We start from the raw sequence: 16114 nt of genomic DNA on the forward strand, positions 1-16114 counted from the left end.
TTCGTCTTTCTGTTGATAATAAATTCAAACATCCCAAATGTAAGGCGTAGACTCAAAGGCAAGAATCTAATCCATCAGTATGGATATTTCTGTACATGTTCATCTTTAAAGAAGACCTACTGTGTTCATTTCCACCTCTATATTTTTATTTTTGGAATCTACCAGAATAGCATTGCATAATTAACAGTTAAAAACATATCTTTGTTATATGCATTCTTTCAGTTCATTTTCTTCTGAGAAAAAGCTATTTTGGCTCCTGTCTCTTCAATCCTCGCCTCTTAAAAGCACACTGTGTTCTGATTGGCTGCCCCTTGCCTGGCTTCTGCAAACAGAACATATTATTTTTAAGCCCCGCCCCCACGTCTCAGAAATTACCATTTAAGGAAATGTGGTAAGCTCAGAGCAATATTGGGGGAAAAAATAATGAAAACTGAGCATTTAGAGCAGGGGTGGATGATAATTTGCCTCGGGTGACCACACTGCCTTTGAAACAGTAAGCGAAGGGCTGCACACTGAGCAACCAAACAGAAACATGACACACAAATAAATATTTATATATTTATATATAACAATACATGTCTCTATCACTGAATAAAATATAAACATTCACAGATAGAAACAATGAACATACACATGGTCATATTCGTGAAAGTGAATTTGCAGTATAACTGAAGGAATAAATTCTCAACTAATATTTATTATTCATAAGAACATGTTTGTATATACACAGTTCAGTTTCCCCACACATATTTGCTTGGGCGTGTTTCCCAGATATAAATTTTGTGATTGATTTTTTTTTTTTTAATCTTTTCCTCCATCTGAGATAGTGACAGGGTCAAATTGGACAATCCCCACACTCCTAGTTTGGAAGTTGAGTCACAGGTGACCAGTTAGAACTGGTCCTTCTTGTCACCTATTTCCCTGCTGGTGGGCTCATTAGGTCGTTGTTGTGAGTCTCATCGTGCTGTTCGGCAGGATCTCATTCCATTGTCTTGGACTGCAGCTGGTGATGGTGCTCCACGAGCTGCTGTGACACCCCGACCAGAACCTGCAGCTGGCTGAGAACTGGTTCATGTGTGGCTACGCTGGTAGATTACTGAGACTGCAGAGCAGAACAAGGGCTGCCATCACAAACAAGTGGTGTGCGATACTGCTAAATTTGTTATTCATCTGATTGCTATTGTTATTAATTTACCAAGTGAATACAGGGCTGGTATCACCAATACCAAGTGCAGAAAAGTTCATGTTTGAGGTATATATTTTTTCCAATTGAATAATTAATTTAACATGTTTCAATGGGCTAAACGCCTTGTTTGAATGTAGTCTATAAGTAATCAGTCTCCTAAAGTAAATATGTAACTATGGTGACCAAATGCACTTTGAAAATTAACCTAAGCTTATGCTGAACATGGCTCAACATGACTGAAACATCACTATAACCACTATATAAGCCACCAGAACATTCTTTTCCTCTCTGAGAGGACTCTGGCAGTGACCTCTGTGTTTCCGTGCCTGAGGGACTTTTTCAGTGTTTCATGTGTTTGTATAAATTGGTGGTGTTGCCACAGTAGTGAACAGCCTTCCTACACGTGTCGCAGTGTAGAATGTTTTCTTTTACAGCCATAAAATATCTCCACAGGATGTTCCTCTGTCTCTCTACAAGCCTACAAGTGTCTGCTCAATGCCGCTGAATCACATGATCGCACAACGACACACAGCAGAGCAGGGGGGAGGGGGAGGAGAAAAGTGTGCGTGCAAGATGTGAGAGGTGCAGTGTTTGCACAGATATGTCTATTCTTTGATCAAACGGGAGCAACTTACTAAACATAGAGCAGAGAAACTGAAATAAGAGCATTGATCCCCTCATGCTGTGGATCCAATATTGGGGTTTCTAGTTTTGGATACTGGTCTGTGGGTCGATTGGTTTAGAGCCTGAGCTTTTGGCTCACTGGGATTACTTTGACTTTATTATTTGAAACATCCATTTTTAATATGAACACCTAAGACTGTAAAAGTGCATAGGTGACAGAAAGCAGGGAACATAAGCATGATAGGTCCTGTTTTAAGCTTTAAAGCGTCTTTGTTGTTTTATTAAGCTTTGGAAATGTATTTCTTATTAAAAAAAACATATTTGATTGTCACATAAGTTTTGAATAGCGCTAAATAGGAATATAAAATGTAATTTCACCCATGTAAAATATCTGCTGAAGCTGTAAGCTGTGTGAGAGACTAAGGTTCTGTCTTTATTTTACTTACCAAAAAAAAAAAAAAGTCTTCAACAGTGTTATGTAATCTATACCAATGAAAATCAATTCAGGCTTATCAGTGCCACCTTCAGCAGTACCTCATTATTTTTACAGATGAACACCCACATGCCATTGATTTACATGAAACCACCATTATGTCTTTCTCCTGAGTGCATGGGGCATTGGCTAATTGTAATTTAGTCGCAATCACGTGGAGATACATGCTTAGCAAAGCAATGCCAGGTAAATGTAATTAAAGCCAAGTGATGTAGAGCTGAATAATCAATGCAATTTGCTGCAACAAGATCCTGAAAAGTAATAATGTTTGAAATCTGCAGAGTGAAAGCAAGCCTGGGAGTCAGGTTATTGGTTAGTGAATGAATGAATAGCAGATGATATTTTTGTATCCAGCTGGTGTAGTGATAGCAGCGGATGCTAAAAATAGATGGCTTGTAAAAAGGCTGTACAAAGGAATTTGACTTTGTAGCTCACTCTGTAAATCCTACCTCATTTAGAGATTACAATGCTTTGAAATGTTCTTGTGGAATAAATTGCAGGAGGATTCAGTTTGATCGTTCTCTGTCAGTCCAAACATGACAGATCTTGTTTTGATACTACATAATATATTAACCCAATCATGTGAAAAAAAAAAGCATCTTTCTGCATGGCACTCTGCAGCATGCTAGATTGATCTCCACCCTGATGCATTTCCATGTCTCCCCTGTGAATCCCACATGAGCCATTGCTGCGAGGGCAAGGCGCATCAGTCCCAATCTAAATATAGATTCAGAAATATTCCACCGCTGCTGCTGCTTCTATTTTAAATATTTCCACTGTTATTAAGCAGCAGGAGATACATCTCATTCTGCTCCTGTGGCATTCGGCTTTGTTGAGTAATGCAATTTTTCCCCCCTTTTTCTCTCCTGGGTGTGTCACATGCAATAACTTCAGCCCCCCCCCCCCCCCCCCCCCCCCCCCCCCCCCCCCCCCCCCCCCCCCCCCCCCCGCCGCTTTGAGATGAAAGGGGAGGAGGGAGGGACAGGCAGTGCAGAAGGAGAGAGGCAAAATTATAGCAGTGCCAAAACTGACTATTTCTGTCTGGCTTTGGAGATGAGAGATGGACACACATTTGTGATTCACAATGTGGTCCTTGGATGAGCTCACCAGCCCTCTGTTTGTGACTTTGTGGCTTCTTATTGACGCTGCTGGTGAGGCTTAGAATGGAGTAAAGTGACAGTTTAGATTGGTGCTTGTCTTTTTGTTATTTCATAATAACTTAAAGAGCCTCAGAAAAACTTTCTTTTTAGGAAATTTGGAGCATTATTTTTGGCCCTAATAAGCCCTGGGACAGCCTGGGGCCAAGGGTGAATCCTGCCTACTGCCCATTGACAGCTTGGATAGGCTCCACCCCATTAACTGGAAAAGAGGTTAAGAAAATGGCCAGATTTATAAAATATGTTTTAAAAAGTGTGCAATTCTGTGTCAAAGTAAAGATGTTGCATGTTTGACAGTGTAAAAACAATACATAAGCATGAAAATTGAAGCTGCTCATTAATATTTTATCTTATCAAGTGGAACATTTTTATAATGTAACTGAGGTGTTTTGTCGTGACAAATCCAGAGAATGATCAACTGACTTAGCAATTACTCTTCTACCATCTTTCAGCTCATTGTTTTGGTTTTATGTCCATTTCATGGTTTAATTCAAGTTGTGATTTCTGCCAGCAGAAGAAGAACTATCCTTGTTTTTTTCTTATCCATATTCTCCAAAGTGATTTTGATTTTGAGCCATAATAATGTAACAATCCAAAAACCACAACATTGTCGCATAATATGTGGTCCTGTAGAAACCACAAGTTTGTGTGATATCAACCTTTTTTCCCCACAAAGATGTGTTTTATTTGCAGTGTTTCACAGAAGAATTACTCTACCCACAATCCTAAACTGAAACAGTGACATCTCTGATTGGTGGAGGTCGCTGTTGCCATGGAAATGTTTAAACCGGCAAATGTCAAGACACCTAGTGAGCGGGAAACTAAAGAAACCACGAGAGCGGTCGTTGCAGTCAGGAAGGAAGCACTGTACCATATCGATATCCAGACTATTTTTTACTACACATGTAGAGAAACTACAAAATATTCAAAACTATTATTACACAACACTATGATAATGAAGTGGATTAAAATCAAGAGGTTATTCTAATCTATTTCCTTTATTTCTCCCACATCTCTGGTAAAAACTGTAGTCAAATATTGAAAACACACACATAAACACATCTTTGCCAAAAATAAGGTTTCCACTGAAGAAATCCCATCCTAGATTCCTTTAACCACTTGGTTCAAGGAAACCAAAGTCTCCTGGTGGAGCAAAAAACAATAAAGCACTGCAGATAAATAGTAACATCCATGTAAATGTATCACATGAGACTTCCCAGCTCTTCTACGTGTACACCACTGCAGGCTGCCCTCATTGCTATCTTCCTCCCACACCTCCTGCTCTGCTGTTCAAGCATTCATAAGTATTAACACATATGTAAAAGTGGTAATAAAGTGATAATATCCAATTCACTATTTTTAATTTTTGTCTCAAGAGTCATAGTGATATATATTTTTTAAATAGTCACCTGCAGTGTTTAGTTTACTTTGATGGCACTAAACCAAACTATTTAGTTATTGTGGTTTATGTAAACCAGCACCAAAAACTGTCAGATGCTTTGACCTCCTTGCTGAGGGACTTTGTAGTTCTGTAACAATAAATGCATAAATATTTGTGAAAAATTTTGAAATAAAAAAAGAAAAACTGCTATATGCAAATTGCTTTTGACTCATGCAGCCTGTTGAGGAAACTGTTGAGGAAATCTTACTTAAATCAATAAATATTTATTTACATAAATAAATAAATTATTTATTTCCTGAGCCCCTTTTATAAAACCCATATAAAACCCTTTTCAGTTCTAATTTGGTGTGAAGATGCTCTACAAGTAAATTGACTTAGTTAAGGTCAGGCCTCAGTCACACAGGCCTAGAAAACAGATGGTGACCCCCTGGAAACCTCCTATGACTTAAAATATGTATTCCCCAACTGGCTGGTGAATGGTTGCTGGAGGTTGCTGAGTGAAATTGGTCACAAAGAGGGTGCAGCACTAAGAGCCTCATTATTGCTATTGGTGTTTAGCAGATTGCCATAATCACCTGTACTTTGTGTGGAAGTTTCAGACTTGTCTGCAAACATGGGCCAACTACTCACTGAGCAGTAGTGAAACTTAAAAAAATGCAATGCAAATGGAGAATGTTAGCCTTCAAAGTAAAAATTCTGCCTTACTTACTTACCACAACACATTTCAAAAGGTGGATCTTTTACTTTGAAGGCAAATGGTTATGGTTTGTGTCACTTGGCATCTTCCATGCAATCTGTGGGCAACTGTGGCAACCTGCTAGTGACCAAAGCAATCACAAGTTTTTTTGATGCAACACTGTATTCCTCTTTGCAACCAATTTCACTTAGAGACAGCCAGCAACCTCCAGCAATAGCTCACCAATCAGTTGGGGACTGCACATTTTTCCCCTAACAACTTGCTAACTGGTCTTTAGGACTGGGTCGTTATTAAAAAAAACATCTGGCAATATCTCACTGTCAGAGTGTCAAGCCTTTTCACAATCCAGATATCCATCCAGACATCCATTCTGACGATGCCCTAAGCCTTGATCCACAGCTTTAAACAATGCATGTTCCACACAAGAAGCCATATTGAAAAAACATGTTAGGTTAATGCTGCCTGTCATGGCCCAGACCCCTCTTAAAAAAAGAGATTCTCAGTCTCAAGAGTTTCACTTCCTAACTAAATAAATTCAATTAAAAAACAATTAAATTACAGTCCTCTACCTTCTGCTCTGTCCTTTTGTTAGGGGCAGAGTAGAGAACCTCTTGAGTGTCCTACTCAAGAAATGTTTTCCACCACTAGTCTTACGTGACTATTCCCTCATCCCCATTCCTGTCTTTCCACCTGTCTAATCTCAGCATTGTCTTTGTGCCAAGGAGGGCCAAAGTGCCACCTCAGCCCAACTTAGGGGCTTTACCATGCATGGCAGGCAGGCAGGCAGGGCTTCACAGCACATCAGGGGGCTAATGAGAAACAGTATGGCCAGAGGATAATGTATCCTGACCTGACAGGCCATGAAACAAAGTCTGCCACCCGTTAGTCTGCCTTTCTCTGCTCTGCCTTCCATCCAAGATGCTCTGACACTTTCAATCTGACTTAAGTGGATCTGGAGAGTTGCTGTGTGCATCTACAGCCTTCCCTTCATTCTCTACTGCCTTTCCTCCTCCTGCAAAATCCAGAGGAGTCTCCCAGAGCATACAGAGACTAAGCAGAGGATGTGCTGCTGTAGCTTCAGTGCTCCTACTTGCTTGAGCAGAGAGACAGAAACTATGAGAGATCAGGAAAAAAGAGAGTTAGCAGCATGACATGCAGGCAGGCAATTCCCTGTGATATGTCTCGTTGTGTCCTAGCAAGATGGGAATATCTCTCTCTGAGATTGTAACTGGTGATGAGAAAGGAAGGGAATGTGGGAGGCGGGTGCGAGTCAGCTCCAGTCTTGACTGTGCAGAGGCTGAGCTGGATGTAATTTACACTCAGCCCACCTCAGGGAGCGGCAGTAGGAGAAGAAACCATTACCTCTCTCCAGAAAGCTGCCCTTCCCATGTGGCAGTGTCAGCTTTCATATAAAAATGGATCCATTGCTATTACAACACCCCACCCCTCTTCTACTTCCACCCCCCACCGCCTCACCCTCCCACTCTCTCATACCGAAGGTGTTTTGTAGATTAGAAATAGAAGGGTCGGGAAATGAGCAGGAGATGATGACCAGACAAAGTGGGGCATGGGTGGACCGGATGGCTGTCACCATTTCATGTCAAAACATTAAAAGTAGCGTGAGAGCTTTGTTGTGACAGAATGATTCCCGAGGCTGCACAATCCTATTCTCTACTCAGATGGAGACAGACACACTAAATGGCTGAAAGTCATTTTTCTCCCTTTTAGCTGGTAGCAGTTTCCAAAGAAACTGTGATAACAAAAGGCTGAAATTCAGCACTGTCTGTTCTTTTGACTGGAACTGGCTAATGTTTTTAGCGCTTGGTGTTAGTCGTTTTTGATCCTAAAATGTGATGTGTTTATACTCCATCATTGACAGATGACTAATATATGATGTTTTATTTCTGCATTTTCATTTCAGTAAGTGCTCCATTAGTATGATGTTGCCCTTATACCCATCATTGCTACCAACCCTGAAAATATTTCAAATCGTAATTTTGAATTATGCAGTTTGTTCCAGGCAATCAGTAAGACCTTTACAGTATAAAGCCTTCTAACAATGATTCAGCAAACACTGCTGTGATTATATCAAAAACCTCTGAGCAGAAGCTCTAATCAAGTATAACGTTAATCTTCATGTCAGCCAACATCAGCCGATGGCTTAGCTGTTACTACTGGTGTCAGAATAGAGACATAGCTTCAAGGCTTTTCAGGTAATTTTTTGGATAAGCTGATAGTAATGAATTACAGTAGTCCAGCCTAGAAGCAATATATGCATGAACTAGTTTTCCAGCATCACGCTGAGACAGCATGTTTCTTATTTTAGAGATATTGCACAAATGCAAGAAAGTAATCCTATATATATTTGCTTAATATAAACATTGAAGTACATATCCTGGACAAAAATGATTCAAAGTGTCTTCACAGTGTTACAGGAGGCCAAAGTAATGCCATCCAGAATAAGTACTGTATCTGGATAGACACCATGTTTCTAAGATTTGTAGGTCTGAGTACAAGAACTTCAGTTTTATCTGAATTTAAAAGGAGAAAATTAAAGGTAATCCAGACCTTTATTCTTTAATGCATTACAACAGTTTAGCTAATTGATGTGTGTCATCTGGCTTCATGGACAGATAAAGCTGGGTATCATCTGTGTAGCAATGAAAATGTCTGCTATGCTTTCTAATAATACTGCCTAAGGGAAGCATGTATAATATAAATAGAATTGGTCCTAGTATGGACCCCTGTGGGACTCCATAATTCTAAATCTTAGTGTGTGAAGAAGACATTTACATGAACAAATTGGAGTCTATTAGATATGGCTCAAACCACTGCAGTGCAGTACCTTTTAATACCTATGGCATGCTCTAATCCCTGTAATAAAATATTATGGTCAACAGTATCAAAGGCTGAAGACTGAAGACTAGCAGGGCAACCGCAGATATGAGTCCACTGTCAGAGGCCATAAGAAGATAATTTGTAACCTTCACTAATGCTGTTTCTGTACTGTGATGAATTCTGAAACCTGGCTTCAAATAAACCATTCCTCTGCAGATGATCAGTTAACTGTTTTACAACTACAACTAAAAGGAAGGGTGGAGATATTGGAGGCCTATAATTAGTTAGACAGCTGGGTCAAGTGATGACTTTTTAAGTAATGGTTCAATTACCACTACTTTAAAAGCCTGTGGTACATAGCCAATGAATACAGACATATTGATCATATTTAAGATCAAAGCATTAATTTATGGTTGAACTTCTTTGAGCAGTCTAGGAATGGGGTCTAATAAACATGTTGATGGATTGAAGGAAGTAATTATTGAAGTTAATGCCGAAAGATTAATCAGAGAGAAAGAGTCCAAATAAATATCAGTAGTATTGGAAGTAGCTGTGAGATGTTATGAATATTTTTTTCCTCAAAGTTTAATTTGTAAAGAAATTCATGAAGTCATTACTAGCTAAGGTTACATGAGTGCTTGGATCAATAGAGCTCTGACTCATAGATAGATAGATAGATACGTCATTGATCCCGCAAGGGAAATTATGTTACAGCAGCAAGAAAATAGTACAATCTACAATAAACGGCAAAGTGAGAGTAGAAATGCCACAGGCAAAGGGTGAATAGAGAAGAGCAGGAATTATTTCCTGAAGTGTTCTTTATGGCAGCTGGGTTGAATCAGTCTGAGGGAGAAGGAGCTTTGCTGCCTCAGCAGTGTGGAATGGAGAAGGTGAGGTTGGTTGTCCATGATAGAGAGCAGTTTGTTCAATGACCTCCTGTCCCTCACGGACTCAAACACCTCCAACTTCTGCCAGTTCATTCAGTTCACTGTCAGCCTGGCTACAGTGCTGAAAAGAAACATGGGGTTCTTCTTATTTTCTTTAATCAGTGATGAATAGTCAGATGCTCTAGCTTTATGAAGGCCTTTTTTATAGAGCAAAGAGTTGTACGCAGTGAAGATATAACACTATTAACAAGATAATCGACCTCTTTAGGTAGCTGCTTTACACTGTGGTGTCACATGGCACTGAAGAAGGTAATAGTGGAGGAATTATATCCTTAAACTTAGTTATAGCACTTTCAGAAAGGCATCTACTGTAATGAAATGTATTCCCCACTGTTGTGTAATCCATTATTGTAAATTTAAATGTTATTAAGAAATGATAAGACAAAAGAGGGTTTTCAGGAAATACTGTTAAATGTTCAGTTTCTATGCCGTGTGCCAGGACAAGATCCAGAGTGTGATTAAAGTGGTTTACATTCACATTTACATTTTAAGAGAAGTCATTTGAATCTAATAACAGATTAAATGCAGTGTTGAGGCTGTCATTTTCAGCATCTACATGGATGTTAAAATCACCAACACAGTTAAGAACTAGCTGGTCAACATATGGACAAAATAGAGTGAATGCAGGACTTACAATGCTCAGGTGGCGTGAACACGACTGACAGTGCAGGCTAATGTTGCACCATGTTGGCTGAATGTGTAAATAAATTTGCTAACATATTTGCAATATCCTCTTTACAAGGTCACGTTATGCAAACAAGGTTACAGCTTGTTCTACTGTCTCGACAAAAAGTCAACAAAAAATCGATGCATGCTACAATAAATGAAGGGCAGCTTCGGGTATCAAAAAATTAATTTAGATTCAGAGGTGACTAGTGTCACACACGCTTTCTTTATCTCCTCAGATCATGATTCATCCGTGTGAATATCAATTTTTTTTTTTTTTTGCACACACTTGCAGCCCTGTAACCTGAAAACTTCCTCTGCATGCTTATATACTTTTATATTCATAGAAACTCAGCTCAGTAATAGTTAACCAGCCATTAGTTTGTAAGGCCAGAGGATGATAAAAACACAAGAAACCAGATGACAAGAAAGCGGTTTATATTTGGTCACTAGAGAAAGCAATATACTGATTTCACGGCACAAAGGGAGAGGGTCTGATGTCCCCTGTGATCAATATCCTGTGAGATTCTGACCTTCATGGGAAGGTGGATCAATCCCTGAAGCTTTCACCTTTTGCACTGAAGAACACCCTGCACTTACGCATTTGCATTTTTATTGTCTACACATTACAACTTAATTACACACTGCTGCTTCTCAGAGCTCTTCTTCTAACTGCATTAGTCTGATAAAAGAATCCACCACTTCCTTTCTTTTTTTTTTTAAAGTGTTATTTGTTGAATATCTCTTTTTTGCCCTGCAGCGAGAGCTAATTATCCAAAGTGTCCCAGCACTAAATGATGTGTGCTACACTCTGCGGGGCATCCAGTTGGGGTGTCATATTGTGGTTGTGGGTGTAGCCATTCTCACATGAAGCCTTCAGGGACTGAAAAATGCTAAAGTTTGTGTTTTTATGACATTAAAGTTTGCTATTACAGGCTGTGTTTACATTCACAGGATAAAACCAGGCTACTCCAGTTAAGGTCATGCTAAGTCTGAGTACCCAAAATAAACCAGAGATACAGTAAACTGTACAAATGGTAGTAAAGGCATGTTACATAATCATGTATGTTGGAAGAATAAAAGAAAAGTTTTTGTTTGTTTGTTTGTTTTATTTAGAAACTTCAAGCACAATTTCTAACCTGCAGATTCACTTTTTCTTGTTGTTTACATATTTAAAAGTGTTTACTAGAAAGCACAATATTAAGTTTTTACTTTCTTTATTAACTTCCATTAACTTCCCAGTCAGTCAAGTTAAATTCAGTTGTACAGCACTATTTAAACTCGAGACAATTCAAAATGGTTCACAGAATCAGAGAGAGAGAGTGAAAATGATATGACATCAAAAAAACATTATAATTATGATAAAACATACCGTTAAAAATAAAAGATGATTTCCTGGTTAAGAGCAAATTGAAACAATGAAGATAATAGATAAATCTTTACTAAGTGGAGAAACACAACAAAACTTCAATGAATGTTAAAGTAGCCAACATCACAATAGCTCCCTAGAAAGCTGATGCTCACACCACAGCTGGCTGGTTTGCGTCACCGTCTTATCAACAGAGACACTTTCTGGTGGGTAACCAACCCAGTGAATCTTAGTGTGGAAGCCAGCTGGTGGGTGCTGAAATGAGAGATGATTAGGAATGAGAGATAACCACAAATTAAGTGACTGAGTGTTGATTGAATCACTAAGTGGGTGAGTGAGTGAATCTTGCTTGTGTCATGTTTGTCTGTGCTGTCAGACTCCCATTGCTCCTTAGTGTTAGCAGATACTTGATAACTGTTCAAACTAAATCATTGGATCATGCATGTTATATAATAGCTCCGAGTTACTGCACCATACTTGCTGCTACTGTCAGTCGTTTAGCATTTTCCTATTTAATCATTGTAATTTACTAAATAAATTGTTAAGTGAAATGTGCTAAATGTCATGCCATTAAAGCATTTTTATACAAATAATTTACTGTTCTCCATCTCTGTCTCTCAAGCCATTTTCACACATGCACTGGAGCGCTGAACTTTTCCTGTCAGCTGTCCAGATGGATCGGGCATTAGCTGGGCTTTAGCCCGCCAGCTGTAAAAGTCTGTGTGATGTCTGATTGTAGTGACTTGTGCTGATGTAAGAATGTGCAGGTAATGGTCTTGTGTGGTCATCCTGCCTACTGCCCGAGCGGATAAAACAATTATGGTAGGTAATTTCAACATCCATGTAGATGTTGAAAACAACAGCCTCAGCACTGCACTTAATTCATATTAGATTCACCTGGCTTCTCTCAAAATGTGCATGGTCTGGCTCGTTGTAATCACCCTCTGGATCTTGTCCTGACATATATTTAAGCCCCTGAAGGTCTGGACACAATAGAGTTAACAGAGTTTTATTTACAGTTTTCAAACAGTCTTAAAGGGGGCTCATGCTGGCAAGCAACCCTTTTCTCCAAGGCTCCTTGAAACTCTCCCAGCCTTAGCTCGCTTCTTCAGCTGCTGGTGTCCTGAACAACAAGAGAGGTGATGAGTAAACCATCAAAAGAAGGAAACTTGCAATAATAGCTTTGGACGAGGCTGGACTAGGTACTGCTAGTAGAATAACATTTCAGCTTGATGTAGACGTCTTTTAAGGTTTGGGCCCACTCGGCTAAACAGCAAACAGGTGAAAGTAATAATGAGGATCAGGTGGGTAATAGGAGAGAGAGAGCAAGGAGGGAGAGATAAAAGAGAACAAGAGCAGGACGACCAGGGGGACTGGAGAATTGTGACACACATGGCATAGAAACCGAAGATTTAACAGTATTTCTTGAAAACCACCTTTTGTGGTGGCATGTGGTGGAATGGGAGATTCACATCACACATGTGCAGCTGACAGATGTGCAGCAACTGTTTGATGCTCTTAAGTCAATATGGACCAAATTCTCTGAGGAATGTTTCCAGCACCCTGTTGAATCTGTGCCACAAAGAATTATGGTAGCTCTGGAGGCAAATAGTAAATACTATTTACTATTACCGTATTTTTCGGACTATAAGCCGCTACTTTTTTCCCACGTTTTGAACCATGCGGCTTATAGCCCGGTGCGGCGTTTCTGTGGATTTTTCTTTAACCACCAGGGGGCTCTTTAGCAGGATATGAATCATGGGACATCAAAGTTGGAAATCAAAGAAGAAAGCGCCAACAAGTGCTAGCAGCAGGCACAAAAGAGATTTTTTTCAAACTCCCTCATCATGGAAACCACAAAAAGAACTTCCTATGATGCCGCTTTTAAGTTGAGGGCTATCGACCTGGCACTACAGGAGGGAAATAGAGCCGCTGCACGTAAGCTCGGCGTGAACGAATCAATGGTGAATTGACTTGTTATAACTCAAATTTGGGGTTGTCTGTCCCCCTCTGCTGAGTGCCGAGTAATTGTGGAAAACCGAGAGCGGCGGAGATACCAGCGGCTTATAGCCCGGTGCGGCTTATATATGTACGTTTCCAGTTTTTTCCAAAAAATTTGTAGGTGCGGCTTATAGTATGGTGCGCTCTATAGTCCGGAAAATACGGTAACTACTATTTAATTGTCCAATCTAGTGACTTCTTCTAAAAAAAGCTCTTTTCCAAGTTTAATCCTAAACTAACTAACAGCTGACTTATGTATACAGATACAGTATTAGAATGGTAACAATATAAGCATGTTTCCCAAAATACACTGCTCAAAAAATAAAGGGAACACTCGAATAACACATCCTAGATCTGAATGAATGAAATATTCTCATTGAATACTTTGTTCTGTACAAAGTTGAATATGCTGACAACAAAATCAAATAAAAATCATCAATGGAAATCAAATTTATTAACCAATGGAGGCCTGGATTTGGAGTCACACACAAAATTGAAGTGGAAAAACACACTACAGGCTGAGTATTGTGTGTGGCCTCCACGTGCCTGTATGACCTCCCTACAACGCCTGGGCATGCTCCTGATGAGGTGGCAGATGGTCTCCTGAGGGATCTCCTCCCAGACCTGGACTAAAGCATCCGCCAACTCCTGGACAGTCTGTGGTGCAACATGACGTTGGTGGATGGAGCGAGACATGATGTCCCAGATTTGCTCAATCGGATTCAGGTCTGGGGAACGGGCGGGCCAGTGCATAGCTTCAATGCCTTCATCTTGCAGGAACTGCTGACACACTCTAGCCACATGAGGTCTAGCATTGTCCTGCATTAGGAGGAACCCAGGGCCAACCGCACCAGCATATGGTCTCACAGGGGGTCTGAGGATCTCATCTCGGTACCTAATGGCAGTCATGCTACCTCTGGCGAGCACACCAGTCACACTGTCACTTGTGCTCAGTGTGAACCTACTTTCATCTGTGAAGAGCACAGGGCGCCAGTGGAGAATTTGCCAATCCTGGTGTTCTCTGGCAAATGCCAAGCATCCTGCATGGTGTTGGGCTGTGAGCACAAACCCCCATCTGTGGATGTCGGGCCCTCATACCACCCTCATGGAGTCAGTTTCTAACCATTTGTACAGACACATGCACATTTGTGGCCTGCTGGAGGTCATTTTGCAGGGCTCTGGCAGTGCTCCTCCTGTTCCTCCTTGCACAAAGGCGGAGGTGGCGGTCCTGCTGCTGGGTTGTTGCCCTCCTACGGCCTCTTCCACGTCTCCTGGTGTACTGGCCCGTCTCCTGATAATGCCTCCAGCCTCCGGACACTACGCTGACAGACACAGCAAACCTTCTTGCCACAGCTTGCATTGATGTGCCATCGTGGATGAGCTGCACTACCTGAGCCACTTGTGTGGGTTGTAGAGTCCGTCTCATGCTACCACGAGTGTGAAAGCACCACCAACATTCAAAAGTGACCAAAACATCAGCCAGAAAGCATAGGTACTGAGAAGTGGCCTGTGGTCCCCACCTGCAGAACCACTCGTTTATTGAGTGTGTCTTGCTAATTGCCAATAATTTCCACCTGTTGTCTATTCCATTTGCACAACAGCATGTGAAACTGATTGTCAATCAGTGTTGCTTCCTAAGTGGACAGTTTGATTTCACAGAAGTTTGATTTACTTGGAGTTATATTGTGTTGTTTAAGTGTTCCCTTTATTTTTTTGAGCAGTGTATCCAACTGCTCCTTCAAAGGTTTTAAAGACTAGTTATCAGGTATCTTTTTTACCTGCTACTTTAATGACATGTAAGAGAAGGATTTGTTGTGGGAAGAAAAGTGGTAGCAAATCATTTTATATGTATTCAAGGGTAGAATAGGCCATAGAACACTCTTAAAAATGCTCTATTGTGCACTTCTACAACTTCAAAAAGTTCAGTGTTCACATGAGAACTCTTCTCAGGTGTATGTCTGTGTAACATTTTGTGTTGTAGTTTCCACATGATAAGACTTTGTTTTGGAGAGCAGGTGCAGAACCAGATAAGTCAGGTGTTTGCAGAGCCTGGAGACCGGGACAGCAGATGGAACTTCATCATCTAGGCATTTATCCAGCTGGGACGTGTTCACCTGCCTGCCTGAAACCAGTATAAAAACCCTACATTATCTAAATGTCTTCACTACTAGTTGCAAAATATGCTGCATGTAAACAGAGTGAACAACTAGCACATTTTAAAATCCCAAACAGAAATGGGATGAGATACAAGAAATGTAAAATGTTGACTGGAAAGCTCAGCATTTCCTGAAGCCTTTGCTATACTGTAGACAAGAAGCAAGACAAACAGGGTGGGGGTGCCAGCTTGAGATTAGTTCATAATTGTCTCCTCAATATTGATGTCCATTAGATAGGTATACAGAACCTCTCTTGCAGTCTTGCATGCACATACACACACATATTCAACAATAACATTTGATCTTTCCCTTCCCTTCCCCACAAGGCTGAATCCAGGATTCCCAGCACTTAACATTGATTATTAATGGAAGGTTTCAAAAGAGAAGGAGGGCAGAAACTTACTCTTCATACCCACTGGCATTAAGAGATACCTGTCTAAGGATCAGGGCCAAACACTTCCCAGAAACCCTGCTGATGGAATGTACCATGCCAGAAGGAATGGGTTGTGTAATTTCTGCTGCAACATGAAACCTGTCGGTTGTGGCAATGTTTTAGGATAACAGCTTATTTTTTCCCT

The 16114-nt window shown here is 40.4% G+C and overlaps 1 protein-coding gene across 1 annotated transcript in view; it reads left to right on the forward strand.

Moving 5' to 3' along the window:
• The window catches only part of gpr158a (G protein-coupled receptor 158a), a 90834-nt gene that overhangs the window by 52672 nt on the left and 22048 nt on the right, over positions 1 to 16114 (forward strand). The gene's annotated exons all lie outside the window — the stretch shown is intronic.

The sequence above is a fragment of the Archocentrus centrarchus genome, chromosome 20, assembly GCF_007364275.1.
Source record: "Archocentrus centrarchus isolate MPI-CPG fArcCen1 chromosome 20, fArcCen1, whole genome shotgun sequence".
Taxonomy (NCBI): Eukaryota; Metazoa; Chordata; class Actinopteri; order Cichliformes; family Cichlidae; genus Archocentrus; species Archocentrus centrarchus.